Below are 27,598 nucleotides of genomic sequence, written 5' to 3'. Positions count from 1 at the left end.
AATCATCTCAAACAATTGCTTTTTTCCTCTGGATACACCAGAAAACGAAGAAGTATAAAAAACAAGATCTGCTGAGAGCATTAGAGCTTTCCCTGTTTTTCTTTTTTTCTCTCCTGCGTCAGAGGGAAATGATTCCTTTCCCCTTTTTTCATCTGATAAGAGCGGAGAAACAGCTCTTTCCCTTTGAATCTGAGCAACAATAGTAAGTATTAGCACTTAGGGACTGAACTCTCCCCTCCTCTTTCATCTTTCAGAATTCCTCATCAATGGCTGCAGGGGAGATGCGTGTGTCTCTTTAGTTTTTTTGCACATCAAGCCCTGGTGTACTTGGTCTAGTAGGTTCAGGGAAGATGTTTCTGGGTACTCTGAGGGCCACACACTCTCCAAGCGCTCACCCCAGTGTCTCTTGCTCTTCCAGAATAGGGGCTGCTAAGGTTGCTATTAATACATACATTTACATAACAATTATTTTAGCTTAAAAAGCTGATTTTGCAAGCTTTTGCATGTGTGTGTGCACGTGCACACACACAGCCCACTTGGTTTTCACAATAATTCCAGGCACATTTACCAGAGGTAAGGTTAGCCTTTCGGTTTCATGAGTGGGGAAACCGGTGCAGAAAGGCTGAGTGAGTGCCCAGCACACGGTGGGCATCTGTCCTCCCCTCCCCACCACACTGGTGACTCCCCGCAGGGTGAAGGCCTGTCATCAGATCTGCAGCTGGCCCAAGGGTGGCAGAATCAGAACTCTAAAATATTTCAGCAGCTTGGAACGACAGCCAAGAAAACCCCAAAGGTGGAATTTAATGGGAAAGAAGATAAGGTCTTCAGTTTAAATTAAAGTGCAGCTCTGGGGGGTGGGGGTGGGGGTGGGGCGCCTAGCCTGTTCACGTTAACTAAATGTACGATTATGAGATAAGCACAAGATGGATGGAAACACTTAATGCAAAGTCGGGTGGCTTTCTTAGCACTGATGGGAGGAGAGGTCTCTCCAGGAGCTGAGAAAAGTCCCATATTCTTCTCTGAGCTGGAGGGAAGCCATCAGAATGTCACACTCTGCTTTAGCCACCGTATTTGAGAGGACAGTGACCAGACTGGCGCTTGTTCAGAGGAGGGTGAGTACTGTCAGCCCACACCCCGGGCACCCTCAAATCCCAGGTCCTCCTGGAGCACCCCTCCTACCCCAGCACCTACGGAAAGTTTAATGGCCTTAAGAACAGCTGTGAGTTTACAGGGGTGGAATGTTCCCCATCACTTCTGGCTCTGAGCTCTTGCCTCTTTGGAGTCGAATCCTAGGGTCCCACTGGGCTATTCCTAGTCTCCTTTCTGCAGAACCCATGAACTTGGCTTCTGGTTCTGATTTCCGCAGAGTCCCACTTGCACGAGGCTCTTCGGTGCTAAGAGATGTTACTGATAGTTTGGGGAGACAAGGAGGGTTGATGGAGCAAGAGCAGTAGGAATTTTAAACTGAAAACCAGACATCCCCTTCTCAGGACGCTTTACTTGCCGGCCTGCCTCTGGGAACTCCTCCGTCTGCTGATGTGCTCTCAGGCCCCCTGCTCTGGGCTCCCGGCACTTCCCCTCCCCTCCTGAGGGACTCCACATGTTTCTCCCATCATGGCACATGGTGGCCCACTGTCCTCCAGCCTGGCTCCCCAGCTCAGCCCTGCCAACCTGTGCACATTCGAGGCTGTTCCCACGCGCTCTCGGCAGTACTAAAGACTCCTTCCCCCACCCACTCCAACTCTCCCAGGCAGGAGCCATTCTCTCCAGAGTGGACTTGGACATTGAAGTGTCTTTTTATTCCTCTGCTAAACCAGGAAAATAAAGGGTTTGAAAATGGCTGCTTCCTAATTCATACATTTAACTTATTTCAAGCAATTAGCCCATTTCAAATTGCAGTGTGTGGGAGCATTCCCCCTTCTCCATTGTAACCATGTATGAATAGAAACTGTTCTTTATTTTGAAGATGGAAAATGCATCTTAAGTAAACTTGGTTGTTCTGTCATTACAAATGAATACTGGGGGTTACAAGAATGCAATCTTTGAGATCAGGAAAGAACAGTGCAATGGCGTACACATGGGATGGAGCTGGGGCAGCTGAGAGAACAGGATTCACAAAGGGTTTTGGACGCACTTTAGAGGAAGGTGGCCATGAGCTTGATACAGTTTGCTTCCTCTGACCTGGAGGAAGCAGAAGAGAAACAAACTTGACAACCTTGAGCTCAAGTAAAAGAAAGTAAAGAAGATAGTCATTTACGGCTAGGTGCTCAGGCGTTAGACTCTAGGGAAGGATTCTGAGTTTTGGAAACCAGAGAGGGTGAAGAGGAAAAGAAACAACTCCTGGGGGAGACAGTCGGAGCTGTGGGTTGTTTCTGGAAACCACCGCTTGCTTCCCTTTCACAGCCTAACTGTCCGAGGCCTGGACAGCCCCATCTGAGACAGCAGACTTGCATTTGTCCTGATGACACTGGCCTCTGCTGGGCTGGATGGTGGTGGTCCAGAGGCGCCTGTGGCGTGTTTGTGCCCACAGAGTCCCGGAGATGTGAAGTCACCCTGGCCTCCCAGCACAGGGAAGCCTGAGCAGCGCTGATGTGTCAGCTGAGAACTCAAGTCCTTGCAGCGTCAGCCGTGATGCACATGTGCAGACTTGGGGTCTGTCCCCAAGGCTGGAAAGGCTGGGGGCGCCTTGGTGTGGTGTGTGTACGGCCGGGTGGAAGGGCACCCTTCAAACCAGGGCTCACACTCTAAGGATGGGTGTTGTAGCTGTCATGGACAAGGACTCCTGAAAGCCACGCATTAGCTCTAGAAGAGGACTCTGATTTTGTTGTTGGAAATGCTCATCTGAACAATGGCAGAAAAGCAAAACTAGAGGAAAAAAGTAAAAGTCAAAATGGCAGATACATTGATGAAACTTAATTTCTGCTGATTCACTGGAAAAGACAGACTCATTGCAAAAAACTCTGATGCTGGGAAAGACTGAGGCCAGGAGGAGAAGGGGGTGACAGAAGATGAGATGGTTGGATGGCATCACTGACTCGACAGACAGGAGTTTGAGCAAACTCCAGGAGATAGCGAAGGACAGGGAAGTCTGGTGTGCTGCAGTCCGTGGGGTCACAAAGAGTAGGAGACAACTTAGCAACTGAACAACAACAAATCCCTGCTGAATTAAGAACTGCACCCTAAGTAACAATGAGTCTGCATAGCTGCATAAATGCTGCTGTGCGTTTGTACCGCATTTTCCATTGTTTTCAGTATAAATGTCATTGAAATGAACACACTCATTAAGGGGGAGACTGTGCCATGGGCTTTGCCCCCAGGGAGTTGGGACACAGAGACAACTACAGACTACACCATGAGTCAACAGTTTCCACGACAAGGACAGTCCTTTCACAAAAATGCAACAGGGGAGGAGGGCTGGGTGGGGAGAGGAGCAGGGCCAAAGAAAAACTCCAGCTCCGTGCTGTGGAGTCCAGATTATTCTGGTGCCAAAGGCCTTCAAAAATGAAGGCCAATGAAAAAAACGAAGATCATGGCATCTGGTCCCATCACTTCATGGCAAATAGATGGGAAAACAATGGAAACAGTGACAGACTTTATTTCCTTGTGCTCCAAAATCACTGTGGACAGTGGCTGCATCCACGAAATTAAGACACTAGCTCCATGGAAGAAAAGCTATGACAAACCTTAGCAGAGACATTACTTTGCCAAAAAAAGGTCCATATAGTTAAAGCTATGGTTTTTCCAGTAGTCATGCATGGATGTGAGAGTCGGACAATAAAAAAGGCTGAGTGGTGAAGAATTCATGCCTTTGAGCTATTGTGTTGGAGAAGACTGTTGAGAGTCCTTTCGACTGCAAGATCAAACCAGTCAGTCCTAAAGGAAATCAGTCCTGAATATTCATTGGAGGGACTGATACTGAAACTCCAATACTTTGGACACCTTATCCAAAGAGCTGACTCATTAGAAAAGACCCTGATGCTGGGAAAGATTCACAGCAGGAGGAGGAGATGGGAGCAACAGAGGACAAGATGGTTGGATGGCCTCACTGATGCAATGGCCAGGAGCAAACTCTGGGAAATGGTGAGGGACAGGGAAATCTGGCGTGCTGCACTTCCTGGGGTCGCAAAGAGTTGGACACGACTGAGCGACTAAGCCACAACAGCCTTCACGCCCAGACCTGCAGGAAGCTCCTCCCATCACGACAAGCGCCTCCCCCCATGGAAGCGCAGAGAAGTGGGGACACAGGTGCCTGCGTGCTGCTGAGCCAGGGAGGGACTTATTCCCTTCAATACTAAGGAGTCATTAAAAGGTAAACGAGGAAGCAAAGAACGGAGAATGTGAAGAAAACGCAAGCAAACCTGCTCTTCTCTGGAAAATGCTGGAAAATGCACAAACCCAGGGAGGCCTGGAACGCGTTTTAAGTTGTCCGTGTGTCTTTAGCCCCAGGTCAGAGCACGGTCACCATTGGGCAGGGTTGCTCCATCCTGAAGCCCGTTCAGGGCGGACGTCAGGGCGTCACAGGGCGGACGTCAGGCCGTGCTCAGGACAGGAAGCGGGGCGGGGCGTGGGGAAAGCTGACCCCTGTGCTGAGAGTCGGCAGCTTATGTGGACTCTGAGGCGCGCCTCGCGTTCATCCCCAGCCCCGCCGGCACGTGCACGGCTGCTGAGGCCCCGGCCTGGACAGCCCCTTCAGGGCCCTGACTGTGGGGAGGCCTGTGGGCCGGCCGGAGCGTCTGCGAGCCAGGAACTCATCCCCCGCCGGTTCTCGCCCTGGAAGGGCTTGGTTGTTAACTGTTGGTTGGTTGGTCGAGAGAAGTGCGCTTCTTCAGCGTTAGGGTCCCTGCGGTGCAGCATGGTTTCCTCCACATAGAGGATGGCGACCCCGAGTACGTGCAGCCTGTTTCGTTCGAAAGAATAGGCAGGAGCTCGGGAAGGACGCCCAAGTTGGTTTTGAGCCCGAGGGCCCGTGTCCCGTCAGTTCGCTGTCCATGGAGGCCGTGGAAGATTTTCCCTGACCCCTTAGACTGCGACAGTGGAACCTAGACTCTCTCATTTCCTAGCTAACACGTGGGGACAAGTTCCTTACTTCTCTGGGCCTCGGTTTTCCTCATTTGTAAAGTGGGACAGCACAGCCGTTGTGAAAGTTAAACAAATGAGGTCAGTAGAATTCTTCTCCCCTTCCGTAGAGCCTTAGCAGGCTTAAGACTTAAACCCCAAATGTCAATTCTGGAAACTTTTAATAGCTTCGGCGTACATTATACATTTATCTAGATCTTCGGGAAAGGTCTGTTTCTTATAGCCCTAAGATGAGAATTTTTTGGTGAGAGTGGGGGTAGCTTTCATTAGGAAGATTTTTCCCTAAAGGACTGGGATTATTCCAAAAATCCCTGTTTTAATTTGAAATTCAATAGGAAACTAAGATTTTTTTATGTTCACCTTCGTGTGACAGCTTCTGTTCTGCAGATCGAGAACAAGCTGTGGCAGGACAGTGCAGGGAGGACTGACACACGGGCCATTTCAAAGACTGTCTAGAGCTAAAATTAATTTCATAATTTTAAAATGTATTTGACCTGAACTATGAATGTCATGACTTCTTTTCTTTGTGAAATCTTCAGGTTCTCTTTGTAGACTCACCTTTTCATTTTAAAGGCAAGGGTTTTAAAACATTTGACTGTATTTGAGGTAGGAAGGAGGGAGTGGAGTGTCAACTGACTCAGAAAAATTGGTTCTGTACTTCCAATCAGGAGGCACATTTCACAATTGTGTATATTATCCACAATCATTCTCATTTTGCTTCAACTTACTTATTTCTTTATCTTAATACTGTACTTAAGTAAATATTTCACTAAGTATTTACTTATAAAGTCTATATATTAGAGCAATTCAAACAAAAAATGCAGCTAGCTTTGATATTGCACTCTCCTGTGTTAAAACATGGAAGGGATCCAAGAATATAAAATATCTCGCAGAAAGTATCTTGAACAGTTAATCTCACTTTAAGGGGATTTCTGACAATAGAAACAGGTTATGCATGAATGTGGCAATAAGCATAAATTATGCTGAACTGGTTTCTAAAGAAAACAAAGTTCTCCGTGTGAACCGTCACCCATTTTTTGAAGCTTTGAAATAAGTAGATAACATTTTCTCTCTCATTTTCATCTGCCTTTGTAGTTTGACTCTGAGCCAGGAATTGAAGAAGATGTACTGGGCTCTTGCAAAAAGCTTGTTCCCACAAGATTGCTAGCCAAATTCTGCAGACTCAAGATGTTTCAAGAGTTTGGGTAATCATCACAATTTTTGGAGTCCTATCAGAGGTGAGTAGAAATGCCAAACCTTGAGGGTCTCAGTATTTGTGTCAGTATGATTCAGTTGGAGGTATTTCTGTTCTTGGCTGGTTGACAGAAGATAATTATAAGGTTTCTTAATTGGAAATATAAAGCAATACATGTTGGTTTATAGAGCATTCCAGCAAAACAATTTGCTCCATATCCAGATGAGCAGAAAGCAAATTAACACATTCCCAGAACTACTAAGTGAAAATTCAATGTAGAAGAATTGTTTCAATGTTTGAAAACATTTTATCAATTGATGGAGTCAAAGATTTGTCACGGCCAACATGTTAAGGGCTGTAGGTGAGGGCTGCTTTCTCCTGCCTCAAACGCTCCTTCTTTTTGCATTCTCACCTAAACAGCACAAAAAATCCCCAGAGGCATCTCATTTTAAGAAATGTCTGCAGTAAGGACAGTTTGTAGATGCTAGCCTCTAGGAAATGTTTGTCAACACTAAGCATTTTAGAAGCTAATACAGGGAGGTGATAATGGGAGAGGGAATCAGATGGGAAGTTTCACACCTTAAATGCCAAGAGTGCTTGCTGCAAGGTTTCCTGCAACCTGGCTGGGGGTGGGGGTGGGGTGAGGGAGTGGGAAGAAAAGCCTCTAGAGCCAGTGGTTTCCTTTTGTTTTGCTGAAAGGGCAAAGGGCATTCATTTGGGTTAAAGGATAAACTGAAGTCAGGGGTGTTTTGTGAGAGAAGCAGGAGAGTAAGCCTAATGGGGAAATTCAATGATTGAATGTACTGCTCCAATAAAGAGGAGCAGAAAGCTTCTCCCCTTAAGACTCAGGGCAGTTCTACCTGACTCTCCTTTTATGAAGGCACATCAGGAGGGACTCACAAACAACCTGGATGAAGTGAAGTCTTTAACTGACTCTGAGGTGCTTGGAGTCCTTTTTGTTGTCATCTAGTCACTCAGATAGGAACCTGGAATGTTAGGTCCATGAATCAAGGCAAATTGGAAGTGGTCAAACAGGAGATGGCAAGAGTGAACGTCGACATTCTAGGAATCAGCGAACTAAAATGGACCGCAATGGGTGAATTTAACTTAGATGACCACTATATCTACTACTGCGGGCAGGAATCCCTTAGAAGAAATGGAGTAGCCATCATGGTCAACAAAAGAGTCCGAAATGCAGTACTTGGATGCAGTCTCAAAAACGACAGAATGATCTCTGCTCGTTTCCAAGGCAAACCATTCACTATCACAGTAATCCAAGTCTATGCCCCAACCAGTAACGCTGAAGAAGCTGAAGGTGAGCGATTCTGTGAAGACCTACAATACCTTTTAGAACTAACACTCAAAAAAGATGTCCTTTTCATTATAGGGGACTGGAATGCAAAAGTAGGAAGTCAAGAAACACCTGGAGAAACAGGCAAATTTGGCCTTGAAATACAGAATGAAGCAAGACAAAGGCTAATAGAGTTTTGCCAAGAGAATGCACTGTTCATAGCAAACACCCTCTTCCAACAACACAAGAGAAGACTCTACACATGGATATCACCAGATGGTCAACACCGAAATCAGATTGATTATATTCTTTGTGGCCAAAGATGGAGAAGCTCTATACAGTCAACAAAAACAAGAACAGGAGCTGACTGTGGCTCAGATCATGAACTCCTTATTGCCAAATTCAGACTGAAATTGAAGAAAGTAGGGAAAACCACTAGACCATTCAGGTATGACCTAAATCAAATCCCTTATGATTATACAGTGGAAGTGAGAATTAGATTTAAGGGAATAGATCTGATAGATAGAGTGCCTGATGAACTATGGACTGAGGTTCCTGACATTGTACAGGAGACAGGGATCAAGACCATCCCCATGGAAAAGAAATGCAAAAAAGCAAAATGGCTGTCTGGGGAGGTCTTACAAATAGCTGTGAAAAGAAGAGAAGTGAAAAGCAGAGGAGAAAAGGAAAGATATAAGCATTTGAATGCAGAGTTCCAAAAAATAGCAAGGAGAGAGAAGAAAGCCTTCCTCAGTGATCAATGCAAAGAAACAGAGGAAAACAACAGAATGGGAAAGACTAGAGATCTCTTCAAGAAAATCAGAGATACCAAGGGAACATTTCATGCAAAGATGGGCTCGATAAAGGATAGAAATGCTATGGACGTAACAGAAGCAGAAGATATTAAGAAGAGGTGGCAAGAATACACAGAAGAACTGTACAAAAAAGATCTTCATGACCAAGATAATCACGATGGTGTGATCACTCACCTAGAGCCAGACATCCTGGAATGTGAAGTCAAGTGGGCCTTAGAAAGCATCACTATGAACAAAGCTAGTGGAGGTGATGGAATTCCAGTGGAGCTATTTCAAGTCCTGAAAGATGATGCTGTGAAGGTGCTGCATTCAATATGCCAGCAAATTTGGAAAACTCAGCAGTGGCCACAGGACTGGAAAAGGTCAGTTTTCATTCCAATCCCAAAGAAAGGCAATGCCAAAGAATGCTCAAACTACCGCACAATTGCACTCATCTCACACGCTAGTAAAGTAATGCTCAAAATTCTCCAAGCCAGGCTTCAGCGATACGTGAATTGTGAACTTCCAGATGTTCAAGCTGGTTTTAGGAAAGGCAGAGGAACCAGAGATCAAATTGCCAACATCCGCTGGATGATGGAAAAAGCAAGAGAGTTCCAGAAAAACATCTATTTCTGTTTTATTGACTATGCCAAAGCCTTTGACTATGTGGATCACAATAAACTGTGGAAAATTTGAAAGAGATGGGAATACCAGACTACCTGACCTGCCTCTTGAGAAACCTATATGCAGATCAGGAAGCAACAGTTAGAACTGGACATGGAACAACAGACTGGTTCTAAATAGGAAAAGGAGTACGTCAAGGCTGTATATTGTCACCCTGCTTATTTAACGTATATGCAGAGTACATCATGAGAAATGCTGGGCTGGAAAAAGCACAAGCTGGAGTCAAGATTGCCGGGAGAAATGGCAGAAAGTGAAGAGGAACTAAAAAGCCTCTTGATGAAAGTGAAAGAGGAGAGTGAAAAAGTTGGCTTAAAGCTCAACATTCAGAAAACAAAGATCATGGCATCTGGTCCCATCACTTCATGGGAAATAGATGGGGAAACAGTGTCAGACTTTATTTTTGGGGCTCCAAAATCACTGCAGATGGTGATTGCAGCCATGAAATTAAAAGATGTTTACTTCTTGGAAGGAAAGTTATGACCAACCTAGATAACATATTCAAAAGCAGAGACATTACTTTGCCAACAAATGTCCGTCTAGTCAAGGCTATGGTTTTTCCAGTGGTCATATATGGATGTGAGAGTTGGACTGTGAAGAAAGCTGAGTGCCGAAGAATTGATGCTTTTGAACTGTGGTGTTGGAGAAGACTCTTGAGAGTCCCTCGGACAGCAAGGAGATCCAACCAGTCCATTCTAGAGGAGATCAGTCCTGGGTGTTCTTTGGAAGGAATGATGCTAAATCTGAAGCTCCAGTGCTTTGGCTAGCTCATGTGAAGTGTTGACACATTGGAAAAGACTCTGATGCTGGGAGGGATTGAGGGCAGGAGGAGAAGGGGATGACAGAGGATGAGATGGCTGGATGGCATCACAGACCGACTCCATGGACGTGAGTTTGAGTGAACTCTGGGAGTTGGTGATGGACAGGGAGGCCTGGCATGCTGCAATTTATGGGGTTGCAAAGAGTTGGACATGACTTAGTGACTGAACTGAGTCACTCAGATGTGTCTGACTCTGTTATCCCATGGACTGCAGCACGCCAGACTTCCCTGTCCTTCTCTGTCTCCTGAAGTTTGCTCAAACTCATGTCCATTGAGTTGGTGATGCTATCCAACCATCTCATCCTCTGTAGTCCCCTTCTCCTCCCGCTTTCATCAGGCTGTTTTCTAATGAGTCAGCTCTTTTGCATCAGGTGGCTTAAGTATTGGAGCTTCAGCTTCAGCATCAGTCCTTCTAGTGAATATTTAGGGTTGATTTCCTTTAGGATTGACTGGTTTGATCTCCTTGCTGTCCAAGGGACTCTCAAGAGCCTTTTCAAGCACCACAGTTCAAAAGCATCAATTCTTTGGCGTTCAGCCTTCTTTGTGGTCCAACTCTCACATCTGTGCATGACTACTGGAAAAACCATAGCTTTGACTTTATGGACCTTTGTCAGTAAAGTGATGTCTGTGCTTTTTAATACCCTGTCTAGGTTGGTCAAAGCTTTTCTTCCAAGGAGCAAATCTTTCAAGTCTTGTAAATTACACACATGCTGCTCATGGGATTATTTATGGGGTGATGCACTGGTTGTGTTTTTCTATAGAAAGAACATGAGCCTGGACCGTGGGCTGAGTCCACTGCCTTTGCTCTGTCACCTTCTGTAACGCACATACTCTGAGACCAGTTTTTGGACATTTGTCTTTCATATGTAGTCTCCCACTTTGCAGGCAGATTCTTTATTGTCTGAGCCAACAGGGAAGCCCTCATGTGCTTACCATATTTTTAAGAATAGTGGCTAAAACAACAAGGTCCTATTGTAGAGCACAGGGAACTATATTAAATATCCTGGAATAAACCACAGTGGAAAGGAATATAAAAAAATGTATATGTGTATAGCCAAATCACTTTGCTGTTTAGCAGAAATTAACCAACATTGTAAATCAACTATATTTCAGTTAAAAAAAGGATAATGGCTAAAAATATTCAATGACTATTTTGCAGATTTTGATACAGATCATAGGGAAGATTATTTGTCAGATAGTTGCAGGGTGACTATGATCCCTTTGTTTGCCTAACCTTGCTGAGTTTCTCCAGTGGGGATGAGCAGCATTTGGATGTCCCACCTGGTTGTGCCTCACTTCCCTGCCTCAGGGTTGGGATGTTCACACTGTGTGCCACAAACATCGTCTGTCTGTTGTGATGACACACTGCAGCGTGGTATATGCACACACACCAACACCCCCACCCGACCCCCACCCCCACCTCCTGAGAACCCATGGCCTACGACATGAAGTTCAGTTTCCTGAATCTCAATTATTCCAGAAAGTAAATAGCAGCTCAGATAGTAGGAGGAGAACCCAGTGAAGACTCAAGAAATCTAGACTGAAGTGTTAATACTGAATTTTTTGGAAAAAGTCATTGAATTCTTTGAACCTTAGTTTATCCATCTGTTAAATGGTAATAAACTTTCTAGTTAAGAAATCCTTATGAAAAATCAAGAGCTCTTATGTACATTAAAAAATATTTATTTTTTTTATAAAATATAAATAGGGAAATAGTATTATGAATATTTCTCAGCAGTCTTTATCTTAAGGTAATGAAATAGATGACGATTAGCAGGAAAAAACCTATTATGTTTCAGACACTGTTCTAGGGGCTCTAGAGGGTTAAAAGGAGCATAAAGCATGGATCATATACTCCAGTGTTAGTCACTCAGTCTTGTCTAACTCTTTGTGACCCCATGGAATGTAGCCTACAAGGCTCCTCTGTCCATGGGATATCCCAGGCAAGAATGCTGGAGTAGGTAGCCATTCCCTTCTCCAGGGACTCTTCCCAACCCAAGGATCAAACCCAGCTCTCCTGCATTGCAGGCAGATTCTTTACCATGTGAGCCACCAGGGATGGTATATACTCTAGAGGGAAGAATAAATGTGTAAGATCTAAAAATGACAACACAGGGATAGTAAATGATTAGAACCAGGCATGTGATGTTAGCAACACATACTAGAGACATTTAGAAGAGAAAACATGTTCAATGAAAATGAGAAAACCTAAAAACTATGAAGGAATCACCTCTCCTGTTACATTGTTTGAGAGACACAGTTGTCTTTCATCATAATACAGATAGAACAGTGTTGGTCTTCTCCATGTGAATTTTTTTTTTTTAAGCATAGATACTGTATTTTGGAATATCTTCATAGTATTTTTATTTTTATTTTTTTTTTACTTTACAATATTGTATTGGTTTTGCCATACATCAACATGAATCCACCATGGGTGTACACATGTTCCCCATCCTGAACCCCCCTCCCACGTCCCTCCCCGTACCATCCCTCTGGGTCATCCCAGTGCACCAGCCCTGAGCACCCTGTATCCTGCATCGAACCTAGACTGGCGATTCATTCCACATATGATATTATACATGTTTCAATGCCATTCTCCCATATCATCCCACCCTCTCCCTCTCCCAGAGTCCAAAAGACTGTTCTATATATCTGTGTCTCTTTTGCTGTCTCGCATACAGGGTTATCGTTACCATCTTTCTAAATTCCATATATATGCGTTAGTATACTGTATTGGTGTTTTTCTTTCTGGCTTACTTAACTCTGTATAATAGGCTCCAGTTTCATCCACCTCATTAGCACTGAATCAAATGTATTCTTTTTAATGGCTGAGTAATAGTCCATTGTGTATATGTACCACAGCTTTCTTATCCACTCATCTGCTGGATGGACATCTGGGTTGCTTCCATGTGGGCTTTATCCCAGGGATGCAAGGATTCTTCAATATCCGCAAGTCAATCAACGCAATACACCACATTAACAAATTGAAAAATAAAAGCCATATGATTATCTCAATAGATGCAGAGAAAACCTTTGACAAAATTCAACACCATTTATGATAAAAACTCTCCAGAAAGCAGGAATAGAAGGAACATACCTCAACATAATAAAAGCTATATATGACAAACCCACAGCAAACATTATCCTCAATGGTGAAAAATTGAAAGCATTTCCCCTAAAGTCAGGAACAAGACAAGGGTGCCCACTTTCACCACTGCTATTCAACATAGTTTTGGAAGTTTTGGCCACAGCAATCAGAGCAGAAAAAGAAAGAAGAGGAATCCATCCATGTGAATTTTTTACAGATTGTAGATCTTGGGAACATAAGTGATTAACACTGCCCTTTATGGGAAGCATTAAGCGGGTGACCACTTACAATAGGAGGACCGAGGAGAGCTGAGAGGACCCCATGGCTGCAGTTCCAATGTCCTCTGACCCCTGCTGCCCGCCTCCGGTTCTGGTCCTCTCCTGCTGGCTTTGGTCCCTGGGTCCTGCACTAGGGGGCCGGGCACCCTTGGATGTGGTCTAACCTCAGCCAGGAGCCCTGGAGACCCACCCCTCAGGGTTTGCCTCTGACTGAAAGTCTGGTGAGTGTGTCAGCCAGAAAAAGGTTTCTACCCTTGTCTGTCTTAAGATGGTCATAGACCCTCAGTCCTGAAGAGATGCCCACATTCAGACAGCCTGATGAACCATGCAATATATTACATAAGACTATTTGTTGTTGTTCAGTCACCCAGTTGTGTCCAACTCTTTGTGATCCCATGGACTGCAGCACGCCAGGCCTCCCTGTCCCTCACCATCTCCCGGGGTTTGCCCAAGTTCATGTCCATTGCATTGGTGATGCCACCCAGCCATCTCATCCTCTTATACCCTCTTCTCCTTCTGCCCTCAATCTTTCCCAGCATCAGGGTCTTTTCCAATGAGTTGGCTGTTCAAATCAGGTGACCAAAATATTGGAGCTTCAGTTTCAGCATCAGTCTTTCCAATGAGTATTCAGAGTTGATTTCCTGTAAGATTGACTGGTTGGGTCTCCTTGCTGTCCAAGAGACTCTCAAGAGTCTTCTCCAACACCACAGTTCAAAGGTATCAATTCTTTGGCATTCTGCCTTCTTTACCACCCAGCTCTCATAACCATACATGACCACTGGAAAGACCATAGCCTTGAGTATATGGACCTTTGTCAGGAAAGTGATGTCCTTACCTTTCAACACACCATCTAGGTTTGTCATAGCCTTCCTGCCAAGAAGCATCTTCTGATTTCATGGCTACAATCACCATCCACAGTGATTTTAGAGCCCCAGAAGAGGAAATCTGTCACTGCTTCCACATTTTCCCCTTCTACTTGCCATGAAGTGATGGGGCCTGATGCCATGATCTTAGTTTTTTTAATATTTAATTTTAAGCCAGCCTTTTGACTCTCCTCCTTCACCCCCATCAAGAGGCTCTTTGCTTTCCCATGAGAGTGGTATCATCCACATATCTGAGGTTGTTGATGTTTCTCCCGGCAATCTTGATTCCAGCTTATAACTCATCCAGCCCAGCATTTCTCATGATGTGCTCAGTGTATAAGTTAAATAAACAGGATGACAGCAAACAGCCTTGTCAAACTCCTTTCTCAATCCTGAACCAGTCAGTTGTTCCATGCAAAGTTCTAACTGTTGCTTCTTGACTTGAATACAGGTTTCTCAGAAGACAGGTAAGACGGTCTGGTATTCCCATCTCTTTAAGAGTTTTCCACAGTTTGTTGTGATTCATACAGTCAAAGGCTTTAGCATAGTCTATGAAACAGAGGTAGATGTTTTTCTGAAATTCCCTTGCTTTCTCTATGATACAGCGAATGTTGGATATTTAATCTCTGGTTCCTCTGCCTTTTCTAAACCCAGACTGGACATCTGGAAGTTCTTGGTTTGCATAATGCTGAAGCCTAGCAGGCAAGATTTTAAGCATGACCTTACTAGAATGGGAGATGAGTGCGAAAGTCTGATGGTTAGCACATTCTTTGGTACTACCCTTCTTGGGAATTGGGATAAGGATTGACCTTTTCCAGTCCTGTGGCCACTGATGGGTCTTCCAGATTTGCTGACATATTGAGAGCAGCACTTCAATAGCATCATTTTTTAGGGTTTTAAATAGCTCTACTGGAATTCCATTGCATCCACTAGCTTTATTGACAGCAGAGCTTCCTTAGGCCCACTTGATTTCACACTCCAGAATGTCTGGCTCTTGGTGAGTGACTACACTGTCGTGTTTATCTGGGTCATTAAGATCTTTTTTGTACAGTTATTCCATGTATTCTTTCCATCTCTTCTTGATCTCTTATGCTTCTACTAGGTCTCTGCTGTTTCTGTCCTTTATTGTGTCCTTCTTTGGGTGAAATGTTCCCTCAATATTTTCAACTTTCCTGAAGAGATCTCTAGTTTTTTCCTTCTGTGTTTTCCTCTATTTCTTTGCACTGTTCATTGAAGACAGTCTTCTTGTCTCTCCTTGTTATTCTCTGAAACTCTGTGTCATTCACATATTTATTCATCTGAAATTTCTCATTGTCTGGGGCCAAAAATTGCATTTATACTCTTCTTTCTGATGTGAGCTTCCCTGGTGGCTCAGACGGTAAAGTGTCTGCCTGCAATGTGGGAGACCCTGGTTCGATCCCTGGGTTGGGATGATCCCCTGGAGAAGGAAATGGCAACCTACTCCAGTACTCTTGCCTGGAAAATTCCATGGACTGAGGAGCCTGGTGGGCTACAGTCCATGTGGTCATAAAGAGTCAGACATGACTGAGTGACTTCACTTCACTTCTGATGTGGCAAAGCCTTCCCCACTGTTGAAAACGCCTGTCTTTAGCTGTGACATCAAGCTCCCCAGACTCGTCCCCCTCTGACCTCTCCCAGCACTGGCTCCTGGTCCCTGAGCAGGGGGCTTCCCCTGGGACTCAGGCACCACACTCTGTTGGCCTGCCCCCCGCCCAGGGCCCAGCTGTCATGCACCGGACACCCTTCCCAGCTCCATCTCCATGTTGGACCAGGCCAGACCTTTCAGGAGAATGCTTTCCCTGGAGCTCAAAGTCAAGGTAAACATCTGACGGCCTTTTCGAGAGACCTTATTCTTAGTTTCAGTGACTCACCAAATCATCAAACATATTTGTGAAATGTTCTTTGATGGCCTCTCCTTTCTATTGCTCTAGATTTTTTCTCCTTTTGTTTCTTTCTGGCAACTTTCATAATGACCTTCTAATTGATTTAACAGCTTCAAGTCTCTCCCCAGCAATTAATTCTATTCACTGCTGCCAGGGTTAATGTTTTCTTTTAAAATAATTGAATTAAAAGGTAATAAAAGATTATTGTAAAAATTAAAACAATAGCAGGATAGAATGGAAAAAGTGAGTTTCCTCTTTATTGCCTGAGCTCCGGCAGGTCTGATGGATATTCTTCCAGACTTCTCTCTAAGACACGTGGACAGAAACATGGTTGCCCTCATGTCTCAGTGCTTCTGTTGAAAGGTTGGGTGTTAGCCTGAGTCTTCCTTTGGGTAACTGATTTTGATTCTTTAGAAGCCTTTAGAATTTTCTTTCCATCTTGAGATTTCCTTTAGAGCTCTGTAAGTCTTGTAAGATTTATTCTGCCCCAGGCGTCTGGAGACGCCTGCATTTCTTCAACAAAGACTAATTTTCTTCTATTATCTCTCTTAGTGTTTTCCTTCCCCGCATCTTCTCTGTTTTCTCCTTTCCCAGCTGGATGGACTGTGGCCCCATGACTCTCCCTGGAGTTAATATCCTTTTGTCTGTATTTATCATCTCTTTTTTTTTGTGTGTGTGATCTACATTCTCAAAACCTTCATTATTTTTCCTTTCATATGAGATAATTAGTCTTCTTTGATTATATGGACTACCCACTGAAATGTTTATTTTCATAATTCTATTTCAAATGTCACTATGTCCTATTCTTTTTTCCCCTAAAGGATGCATTTTTATTTTACTAACGATCTATCTCCTTATTGGTAACTAGGAGTACAAAAAAATCTTAAAATTCTCCTAAAGCTACTTCGGCTGCTTCTTGGGATCAGTCCTGTTTGTTCATGTTGATGAGCGGGAAGCAAAGTTGTTTCATGCCACTTGGTTTCTTGTAATACATGGCGATTCTCATGGTGTTAGATCATACAGTGAGTCAAGACCCAGGATGGCTGGTATGAGTAATGCACTGTGTTACCCTGTAGCAGACAAGACCTTATTTCCTGTGGACTCTCTGCAGTAAGAGCAGCGCTAGGGAGGGGAGGTTCCCATTGAAGACACCCTACCTCACCCTCAACACATCAAGGCAGGAAGGAGCCCCCCAGGGATGGAGCGCTTTCCTGGTGGACATACCCTCAGGAGCGCAGCTGTCATGTTGACCGGATGGCCTGCAACATGTCTATGCAGACAGTGTTGTGTCAGCACTAAGTTGAGGAAGGACTTTCCAGCAGCGTTCTTCATTGTTTGGTGAGTTTTCCGAAAGTGTGGCCTGTTCTTTTGGTTCATGTCTAGCCTTCATATGGGGAGGCTCTTAGGCCACTGGTGGTCGGAAGGTAGGGGATGTACCACCGAGAGTCACACCCTCATGACTCCGCACCTGTGCTCCATGTCAGCGTGCGGCACCGTGTCATCACTCTGCTCGAGGGGGCATGACATCCACACCCGATGTTCTCTCCAGAGACCTGGTATGCATGCATGCTCAGTCGTGTCCAGTTCTTTGTTACCCCATGGACTGTAGCCAGGGGTAACATGGCTACAGGGATTCTGTCCATGGGATTCTCTAGGCAAGAATACTGGAGTGGGTTGTCATGCTCTCTTCCAGGGAATCTTTCCAACCCAGGGATCGAACTCTAATCTCTTATGTCTCCTGCATTGGCAGATGGGTTCTTTACCTCTGTGCCACTTGGGAAGCCACCAGAGACCTGGAGGCAACATTTAGTCTAGTAACTTGTTCAAAGTAATCATAAGGCCCTGGGCCTAACTATCAATTTTAGATATATCACCATCAATTTAAAAATTATATCTAGTATTTTTTAAGCAGTGTTACTTGTTATTCTAAAACAGTCATGTTACCAAATATATTAACAGATAGTAGAAAAAGAAAAGTCATCACACAGTCCCCTAATTATATACATTCATTTATATGTATACATACTTGTATATATAAAATCAATAAATTTCCCTGCTGTAAGGAATCACTAATAATAAAACATCTCATTTTTTATTGCTCATGCCTTGAATTAGTATGGATACTAGAGAGAATATTTAAATACAAATATTATATATAATAATTATTATATAATAATATATATAAATAAAAATATATTTTCTATTTAAATATAAAATATTTAAATTTAGGAAATTTAAATATATATAATATTTTATAGCTTATACAAGAATTTCTTCCATGGAGAGAATTCTCAGTTGGAAATATCTAGATGTCAGATATCCAGAAAAGACCAAAACTCTGATTCAAAGTGATGTATGCAGTCAAATGTTCATAAGTTTACAACAGGTAAGACCTGGAAGCAACCTAAGTTTTCATGGGCAGATGAATGGATAAAGAAGATATGGTACGTATATGATGGAATATTACTCAACCATGAAAAAGAATGAAATAATGCCATTTGCAGCAACATGCATGGAACTAGAGGTGATCAGATTGAATGAAGTCAGATAGAAAAAGACAAATACCATATGATAATACTTATACATGGAATCTAGAAAAAGATACAAATGAACTTATTTACAAAACAGAAATAAACTCATAGACATAGGAAACAAAGTCATGCTACCAAAGGGGAAAAGCAGGGGGAGGGATAAATTGGGAACTTGGGATTAACAGATGCAAATTACCATGTATAAAGTAGATAAACAATGAGCATTTACAATCTAGCATGGGGAATTATATTCAATATCTTGTAATAATCTGTAATGGGAAAGAATCTGAAAAAGAATGGATGTATGTATACATATAATGAATCACTTTGCTGTACATCTGAAACGAACACAACACATAGTTGTAAATTAACTATGCTTCAATTTTAAAAGAGATGGTGCCAAAACTTCAGAGGAGGAGAATGTGGTCCTGATTATTGGAGGAAATCAAGTCAGTACCCAAGCGAGAAGGGGAGGCTGAGCAGGGGTGCGGAGAGGCCAGAGCAGGATGGGGAGGGCCCAGGAACAGGCACATCTGGGGAAGTTCCGTGATATCATTTCATCCCCGGTTATCTGCTCTCTTAGCTCACATATACTGTGGTGTTCTGGTGATCTCGCATCTGTTTCACAATAGCTTCTATGAAGACGATCAAGCTCATGAAGGAAAACATTTTAAATGTGGAACCTGGGGAGATGCTAAATTCCCACATTAGAGTCCCTGGGAGCAGCACAGAAGCCTCAGTTGGAGAAAGAGGAGCCCAGGGAGTGAGGAGAGAGGTGGAGGCAACCCTTGGGCATGTTCTGGACTTCACAAGCCCTACAATTGGCCAGAGAGGGAGACGATCATATCTCTTGAGAGGCAAAAACCTGCAATTACAGCTAGCAGTGCTGTCTGTCTCCTGAAAGTCCAGCTTCCTGGATGACGGACCAAGTCCTGTACCTCAGACACTCAACAGAACTTGACCTTCAGGGCGTGTTTATAAATGTTCATCTCCTGAAAAGCACATTCCTAATCCATGCGACAGTCCTTCAGTAACATGAGAGAGGAAGGCCACTGGGCCATTTGCAATGAGACATTTATTTACTGAGAAGGTTGAGATTATTGTTTAAGATACTGGGCTCCCACTCTTTGAGGTCTTAGCTAGCTGTCCTCTGTTGCTGACTGCAGTGGATAGATTGTGTGTGTGTTAGTCGCTCAGTCATGTCTGACTCTTTGGAACCTCGTGGATGGCAGCTTGCCAGGCTCCTCTGTCCATGGAATTCTCAAGGCAAGAATAGTGGAGTGGGTTGCCATTTCCTTCTCCAGGGGATCTTCCCAATCCAGGGATAGAACCCAGTTTCCTGCATTGCAGGCAGATTGTTTACCATCTGAGTCACCAGGGAAGCCCAGTGGATAAGTTAGCATTAACTGTTACTTTTCCATTTCTGTACAATTAAATTCATCTACTCTTCTGGAGAGTAAATCATCATCCAAGATTTCATTCGATTCTTCTAAAATGGAACTATTCTTACCAGAACCTGAGGACCACAGCAGCTGCTGAAATAAAAATATTTTTAAAAATGATTGATAAGCATGAAAGTGAAAGTCACTTGGTTGTGTCTGACTCTTTGTGACCCTATGGAATTCTCCAGGTCAGAATACTGAAGTGGGTAACCTTTCCCTTCTACAGGGGATCTTTCCAACCCAGGTCTCCTGTTTTGAAGGCAGATTCTTTATCAGCTGAGCCAGAAGGGAACCCCAAGAATACTGGACTAGATAGACTATCCCTTTTCCAGCGGATCTTCCCAACCCAGGAATCGAACTGGGGTCTCCTGCATTGCAGGCAGATTCTTTACCAACTGAGCTATGAGGGAAGACCTACTTTGAAAAGTACACACACTGTATGGAAGCCAGTCTTCTTTAAAATGAAAATAAACATCTGGGCCAATATTTTAGGTAAAGAAGATATATATCTTGCTTTGATTTCTTTAAAGATTTATTTTCATTTATTTATTCTGGCTTTCATTTTGGAAAACAAAATTGTCAGTACTCAGTCATTTCTTTGGTAATTATTTGACCTAAAATCTCACCCACCTCCTTCAGTTTTGTGATTGTCTTTGTCCCCTGAGACTTTCCATCAGAGAAGCTGTGGTTGACCTGGACCTCAGGTAGCTTTTAAACTTGAAATATCTCAACTTTTTTCACATTATATGATAATTCTTTGGCTTTAATAAATCAGAGGCAAGTTGAATTAGCAACTTACCAGGTTAATTTTTGGAGGGGGAAGCTTGCTGTGTCTTGTACTTGCATTGGTGTCCACTCTGTCCAAAGAACAGACTCAGAGACGATGTCTTGGCCACTTGAGGACTCGGCCTGTGGTAGCTAAGTCCTCAAGTGGGATAGACTCAGAGACGATGTCTAAGGTTCACCTGCAGTGGCCAAGTCCTCAAGTGGAAGAAGATAACAAATGGTTGCTTTCAATCACTGAGTTTTGGGGTGGTTTGTCATGCCCCATTAGGTGTACAAAACACCACTTCAAATATTCAATACATAAACCACCAAGGATTAGCAAGGCTGCCGAACAGCCAGCTTTTGGTGTTGGTAACCCCAAATACACCATTAACCAGCTATGTCTTTGTGTGATTATACACCTCCTCCAGCCTCAGTTTTCCCCCATATAAGATGCTGATGCAGTACTTGTGGAACTCACCCCAGGGAGCTCTCGTGAGGTCTAGAAGAGAGAATGGATATAAAGTCCTTGGAGAAATGCCAGGCATATATAACGCTCAGTTCCATGCTCCTCATTATTTGGCTAGTTGACAGAGAATGTACAAACAAGGACATTCCACAAATGACATAAAATGTGTTTTGCACCTTCACATCAATGTGATTCTTTTACCAAATAATAGAATTGGAGTAAAGTTTAATTCAAAACTCTAAAACAGTGAGATGTGATAGGGAGCAAAGAGCTGGAAAAATCACTTCTGAGCCATGAGTCGCCCAGAACTTAGCAATCTCAGGGTACAGGGTTTCAGGACCTGTTCATGCTGCTGTAACTGGGTTAGAGGACTATGGATCATCTTCTAAGAGTGGAATGGGCCATCAGAAGGAGCACGCATCACTGTGGTCCCAGCTAGGAGGAGAGGACACACCACATCCCAGATAACACAAGAGGGTTTCGTGAAAGGATGGATCCAAAGGTGTCAGCGTCTCAGGAAACCCTAGGGCTGACGCATCACCAAGGACTGCCGGGCAGATGGTCACACCCTTCTGCCTGCAGGGAGGAGCAGCTTCGAGACCAGGCACACACCATTACCTTGAGGGGGCCTTCGCTGGGTGGAGGCTAAGCTTGAAGGGAGGAAGCCAGGGGTCTAAGTACCTTGAATTCCTCTCCTTCTTGCCCCTGCCAGGGCTTCCTGGGGGCTGCACCCACTAGAGCCCGGAGTCTGGCGTGGCCCATGCAGGTCATGTCCTGGGTCAGGAGAGAGGGGTGAAGGAGGGGAAGGAAGGCCCCCCACACAGGGCAAAAGTGCCGTACTTTTATTACCTCAGCTGCAGTGTTGTGGCATCTTGGGCCAAAGGGATGTGTGCAGGTTTCCTTTCTGATCCATGAAAACACAGGGACCCAGGGGCTGCTTCTCCACGTCCCTGGTTCCTGAGCTGTAAGTCAACAGGGCCAACCATGAGTGTCGCCCCACACTTGGGAAGGGCTGTGGTCAGTGCCAAGGGGAGCAGCCCCCGGGGAGGCTGGGCAGCCAGGGGAGGCTGTTTGTTAATGGACCCCCGGGGTCCCCGCTGGACCTGCATGGCCCTGGGGCTCCTGCTGGCCCAACACTCTGCTCCCCAGCTTTGCTGTCTCTGCTCCTTTTTCCTTGGAGCAACTTCTGGTGCCCCTTTCTGATTCTCTTTCTGGAGCTTTCATTTTCCTTGGTAATTTTTTAACCTGACTTCAAACTTGCTCACTGCTCTGCTAATCTGAGCTTCGCAGACCGTGTCTGACTGACTAAACAGCCACTTGGTGAGGGTTAAGGACCACTCTCCACCTCAGAGCCCCAGGTTGCCAGGGTTTCCCATCCTTATCATCCGTCACCTGCAGCTTGAAGCAGAGGTTCTGGCTCAGGTGTGGGCTGTGTTTAACACTGAGAGGGAACCAAGTCATGTTTCTGTAAACCTACCTCGGGGCAAGCTGGCCTCTGAGACCAACACGAGGTCAGGGGACAAAAGACAGAGCTGATGTGCAGTGTGGGCACGGGAGAGGGTGGACCCAACTCTGCTTCAGTTTGGGTCACAGTTTACTCTGATTCCACAGACGCACAAAAATAACATTGCAACCTGAGCAAAGTGTAATGAAAGACAGGTTTCATCTGGGTTTAATCTTTTTATGATTCGTCACAATCTGGAAGCCAGAAAACCATCAAAAGGAGAAGAGAAACACATGTGTGACAGTTGAGAACTCGAGGGAGACCAGTGGAGTCAGGGACTGCTGAGGCCCCAGGGGCATTTGGGAGGCAGCTGGTGGAGAGTTGGGCTATGCTCCCAGAGAAGTAGGGGGGCATGTGGGCAGCTGGACCCCGAACTGGAAGGCTACGGGTGGCCTCCAGGTCTCCTTGGAAGATACACCTTTAAATTCCAACGAGCTAAAGCCATTTTACACAGTATGCTGGATGAATGCATGTTCAGATGTTAAGATCCACAGATGAAAGGGACTAGGTGCGTATGTAATTTTTTAATTGGCAACATAAGTATTACAGGTATACACTGTCTATTATATGGTGGTAGTAAAGCTACTTTGACTCGGTGTGGGAGAGACACGCCTTGTTAATGGATTCATCTTTCTACCTGCATTGGCCTGTTAGGAATTGGAAAGAAACGCAATCCAAATTCAGTAGTTCTCATACCAGAGAGGTTCTATGGGTTGTTTTCCTGTGGTGCAGCTGCTGTTTAAGTGAAAACACCATCTCTGATCTGAGGTAGCACCTTACCTTGTTCCCTTAGAAAATAGTGGGACAAATGAAGCACTTAAATCAAATGCTCCATCTGCCTCCAATTAACATTTTTCTCAAACATTAGGACCTAGGATGGAAATGTACTGGTCAAGATGTCTGTGGAGAGGAGTGTATACAACAGGGTAGCACCTATTTCCCATAAATGAAATAGACCAAAACCTGAGGAAACTGGCATTTTCCCAGAGACTTCCCAGCTTCACCGGTAACGCCATCCTGTCTGGGTCCCCACACCACATGGGCCCTGGAAGCTTTTATGCTGGACTGAGGTGTATCTGCCATTTGGTTGTATACATGGACTTTTCATGTAATCACCACACTTATCCTATGTGTTGCTAGAAGTCCATTTAATTCTTTAAAAAGGATGAAGTGAAAAGAAAGTGTTACTTGTTCAGCCATGTCTGACTCTTTACAACCCCAAGGACTGTAGCCCGCCAGTCTCCTCTGTCCATGGGATTCTCCAGGCAAGAATTCTGGAGTGGGTTGTGATGCCCTCTTCCAGGGGATCTTCCCAACCAAGGGATTGAACCTGGATTTTCTGCATTTTAGGAGGGTTCTTTACCATCTAAGCCATCAGGAAAGCCCCCTTCTTAATAGCTACCTGTCCAAAGTTTAAATGATTGCTTCTGTAAGAAGTTGTCTTACTGTGTGTTAAGTTACAATGGCCTTTTTTAAGAAGAGGCTGATCTGCAGTTAACTAACAGGCTTGTTTTCTGAGGCCTGCCCCCCTTTCTCAGGCAGTGATGATCTGTCCTTGCTCTTGGGGCAGAGATAGGTCCACGTGCAGGATTCTGGCTGACGCATGCCAACACATTCCTGATCAAAGTGCGGCTGCTGAGCATGGGAACCGCACAGTGTCACAGTGGGTCACAAAGCACGTCTGTCTGTTCTGCAGGGATTACTGCTCTGTTTACCACAGACTGGGCTAAACAGCTTTGCCAGTGGACAGTATGGCCCGTCTGTCTGTTCTGCGGGGATTACTGCTCTGTTTACCACAGACCAGGCTAAACAGCTTTGCCAGTGGACAGTATGGCCCACTGCCCACATGCTGCATTAGCATAGAGGTGCTCCCCCCACTGCATCCACACCACGAGGGCCTGGGAGTGGGCACTGTCCACGGTTTCCTCAGGAGGACCAGTGACCTTTGACCATGGCCCTTTCCCTTTGCAGGTCTCCTTAACCGTATCTGGGGCAGTGGAAAGAAGCCATTCACAGAAATTTAGCTTTTAGAGAAATAGCAACTCCTGTGTTGGGCATTTGTAAAGGTAAATTTGGGCTCATCTCTCTGTTGGGGGTGCCCTTATGAATGAAGTGTTGTACATCCCACTCTACTTTGTCTGGCAGAATAGCATAGTGGACAGTTCAGTTCAGTTGCTCAGTCGTGTCTGACTCTTTGAGACCCCATGGATGGCAGCATGCCAGGCTTCCCCGTCCATCACCAACTTCCGGAGGTTACTCAAACTCATGTCCAGCAAGTTGGTGATGCCATCCAATGATCTCATCCTCTGTTGTCCCTTTCTCCTTCTGCCTTCAATCTTTCCCAGCATCAGGGTCTTTTCTAATTGGGCATTTCCCCTAAACTCATGTCTTACTGTATGTACTAGGGAAGAACAAATCCAACTCATATCTGATCTTTGTCTTTTACTTAAACCTTTGTATTCTGTTGCTTTTGCTATGAGTTAATAGCTAATAGGTGGCACTACTTGGAGAAAGAAATGGCAACCCACTCCAGTATTCTTGGATGGAGAATCCCGTGGACAGGGGAGTCTGGTGGGCTGCTGTCTATGGGGTCACAGAGTTGGACATGACTGAAGCGACTTAGAATGTATGCATGCATTGGAGAAGGAAATGGCAACCCACTCCAGTATTCTTGTCTGGAGACTTCAGGGACAGGGGAGCCTGGTGGGCTGCTGTCCACAGGGTCCCATAGAGTTGGACACGACTGAAGCAACTTAGCAGCAGCAGCTGCTAAGCAGCAGTGGTAAAGAACCCATATGCCACTGTGGGAGACATAAGAGATGTGGGTTCGATCCCTCGGTCAGGAAGATCCCCTGGAGGAGGGCATGGTAACCCTCTCCAGTATTCTTGCCTGGGAAATCCCATGGATGGAGGAGCCTGGCAGGCTGCAGTCTGTGGGGTCACAGAGAGTTGGACACGACTGAAGAGACTTGGCACAGCACAGCAATCACTAAAAGACTGTTCCTTGCAGCCAGAAAGACACAGGAGAGCCCATCCTCAAGGCTCTGCCTTTTAAAGCTATGACACTTTCCATTCATAGAGAAAAAGTTGCCGAACAGAGAATAACATTTGTCTTGATGGAAGTTTACAGGAGCATCATGACCTGACCTATGAGGAGAGCTGCAAGAACAATGGAGTGGGACACTGAGAGAAGCAACAACCAGCTACACCGCCTCCCATCTAGTAGAAAAGAAGCCTGACCTCTAACTCAGAGAGGATGGTTCTTTGGGATTCTAGTCCATCTTCAGTCTGCTGGCTTTGCAACTAAAGTCACTATTCGTTTGCCCCAACAACTCGTCATCTCTCAATTTATTGGCTTGTCCTGCAATGAGCAGTGAAGGAAAGTTACATGGCTCAAAATAGGCTGGGGTTAAAACTCCCCTCTGGGTCCTCCCCACCATTCTATGCAAAACAAAGAACTCTCTCACCCAAAGAAAAAAAAAAGGACATTAAGGTTGATTACACCCAGCTCCTAGCCGGTCCCGCCTCTGGCCGATCTCCAGAATTCCTTGTCCCAGCCTTTTAAGAAATAACTACTCCGAACAACCTTGGAGAAGAACAGGTCCCCTTAAGACAGTAGATTTCCACATACATGCCTATATATACTTACTCTTTTCTTGGGTTAGTGCAGCAGCTCACTAATCTGACTGCTGCCCCTTCTGCCTCATTAAAGGGGATCTGTTCCTGTACAGTGCCAATCTGGTTCTTTTTCCGAACCTCGCCTTCTCTAACTCCCTTACCCTACAAGCAGGATGAGCTTAGACTCTGTAACATTAGTTCCAAAGATAATAACATTGCAGTTCATTGAATGCGGCATGCCACTCACTACAAGCCATCATTATTTTATAAACCCTTAAGAAAGAAAAAGAGAGCATGTAGTAACTATGATGCAAATAACTCAACTAAAGCAACAAAATAAACAGCTCTGACCAAATTTGTGTGTGCAGAAGCAAAGACAACCACACCATGACTGTGGTCTGGCAGTGATTATAAAGTGCCCTTTTCTGCAAGATGTGTTCTGATTACGAAGACGAGAAAATGTGACAAAATACGTCTTAGAATCCAAGAATTATGATAGTATCTACCTTATAGGAATAAGTGAGTTTATAAATAAAAGGCTCCCAGGGGTGTTTCCTAGATGGGGAAACAATGGAAACGGTGACAGACTTTATTCTTTTGGGCTCCAAAATCAGTGCAGATGGTGACTTCAGTCATGAAATTAAAAGATGCTTGCTTCTTGGAAGAAAAGCTATGACCAACCTAGGCAGCATATTAAAAAGCAGAGATATTACTTTGCCAACAAAGGTCTGTCTAGTCCAAGCTATGATTTTCCAGTAGTCATGTATGGATGTGAGAGTTGGACTATAAAGAAAGGTGAGTGCAGAAGAATTGATGCTTTTGAACTGTGGTATTTGAGAAGACTCTTGAGAGTTCCTTGGAACTCTTGGAGATCCAACCAGTCCATCCTAAAGGAGATCAGTCCTGAATATTCACTGGAGGGACTGATGCTAAAGCTGAAACTCCAATACTTTGGCCACCTGATGCAAAGAACTGACTCATTGGAAAAGACCCTGATGCTGGGAAAGATTGAAGGCGAGAGGAGAAGGGGACAACAGAGGATGAGATGGTTGGATGGCATCACCGACTCAATGGATATGAATTTGAGCAAGCTCTCAGGAGTTGGTGATGGACAGGGAGGCCTGGCGTGCTGCAGTCCATGGGGTTGCAAAGAGTTGGACACGACTGAGCAACTGAACTGAACTGAGGGGTGTCTGGCATTCGCTAAGTACTCAAGGAGTGTTGACTATTAATGTCACTATATTTATTATTATTACTGGGGAATGACTACAACTTTCAT

General features: G+C 44.6%; 1 protein-coding gene and 2 long non-coding RNA genes across 7 annotated transcripts in view; 2 read left to right on the top strand and 1 right to left on the bottom strand.

The window, feature by feature from the left end:
- Positions 1 to 27,598, bottom strand: part of PALLD (palladin, cytoskeletal associated protein) — a 368,664-nt gene that overhangs the window by 306,727 nt on the left and 34,339 nt on the right. The gene's annotated exons all lie outside the window — the stretch shown is intronic.
- Positions 95 to 1,612, top strand: LOC123332735. The gene is made up of 3 exons (XR_006549715.1): positions 95 to 202; positions 1,025 to 1,112; positions 1,491 to 1,612. It is a non-coding gene; the product is annotated as an uncharacterized LOC123332735 (long non-coding RNA).
- Positions 23,078 to 25,951, top strand: LOC123332733. The gene is made up of 3 exons (XR_006549712.1): positions 23,078 to 23,209; positions 24,673 to 24,767; positions 25,825 to 25,951. It is a non-coding gene; the product is annotated as an uncharacterized LOC123332733 (long non-coding RNA).

Source organism: Bubalus bubalis, chromosome 3 (assembly GCF_019923935.1).
Source record: "Bubalus bubalis isolate 160015118507 breed Murrah chromosome 3, NDDB_SH_1, whole genome shotgun sequence".
In the NCBI taxonomy this organism is placed as follows: Eukaryota; Metazoa; Chordata; class Mammalia; order Artiodactyla; family Bovidae; genus Bubalus; species Bubalus bubalis.
Note: the sequence above shows the minus strand (reverse complement) of the source record. Positions and strands in the feature narration are given on the sequence as shown.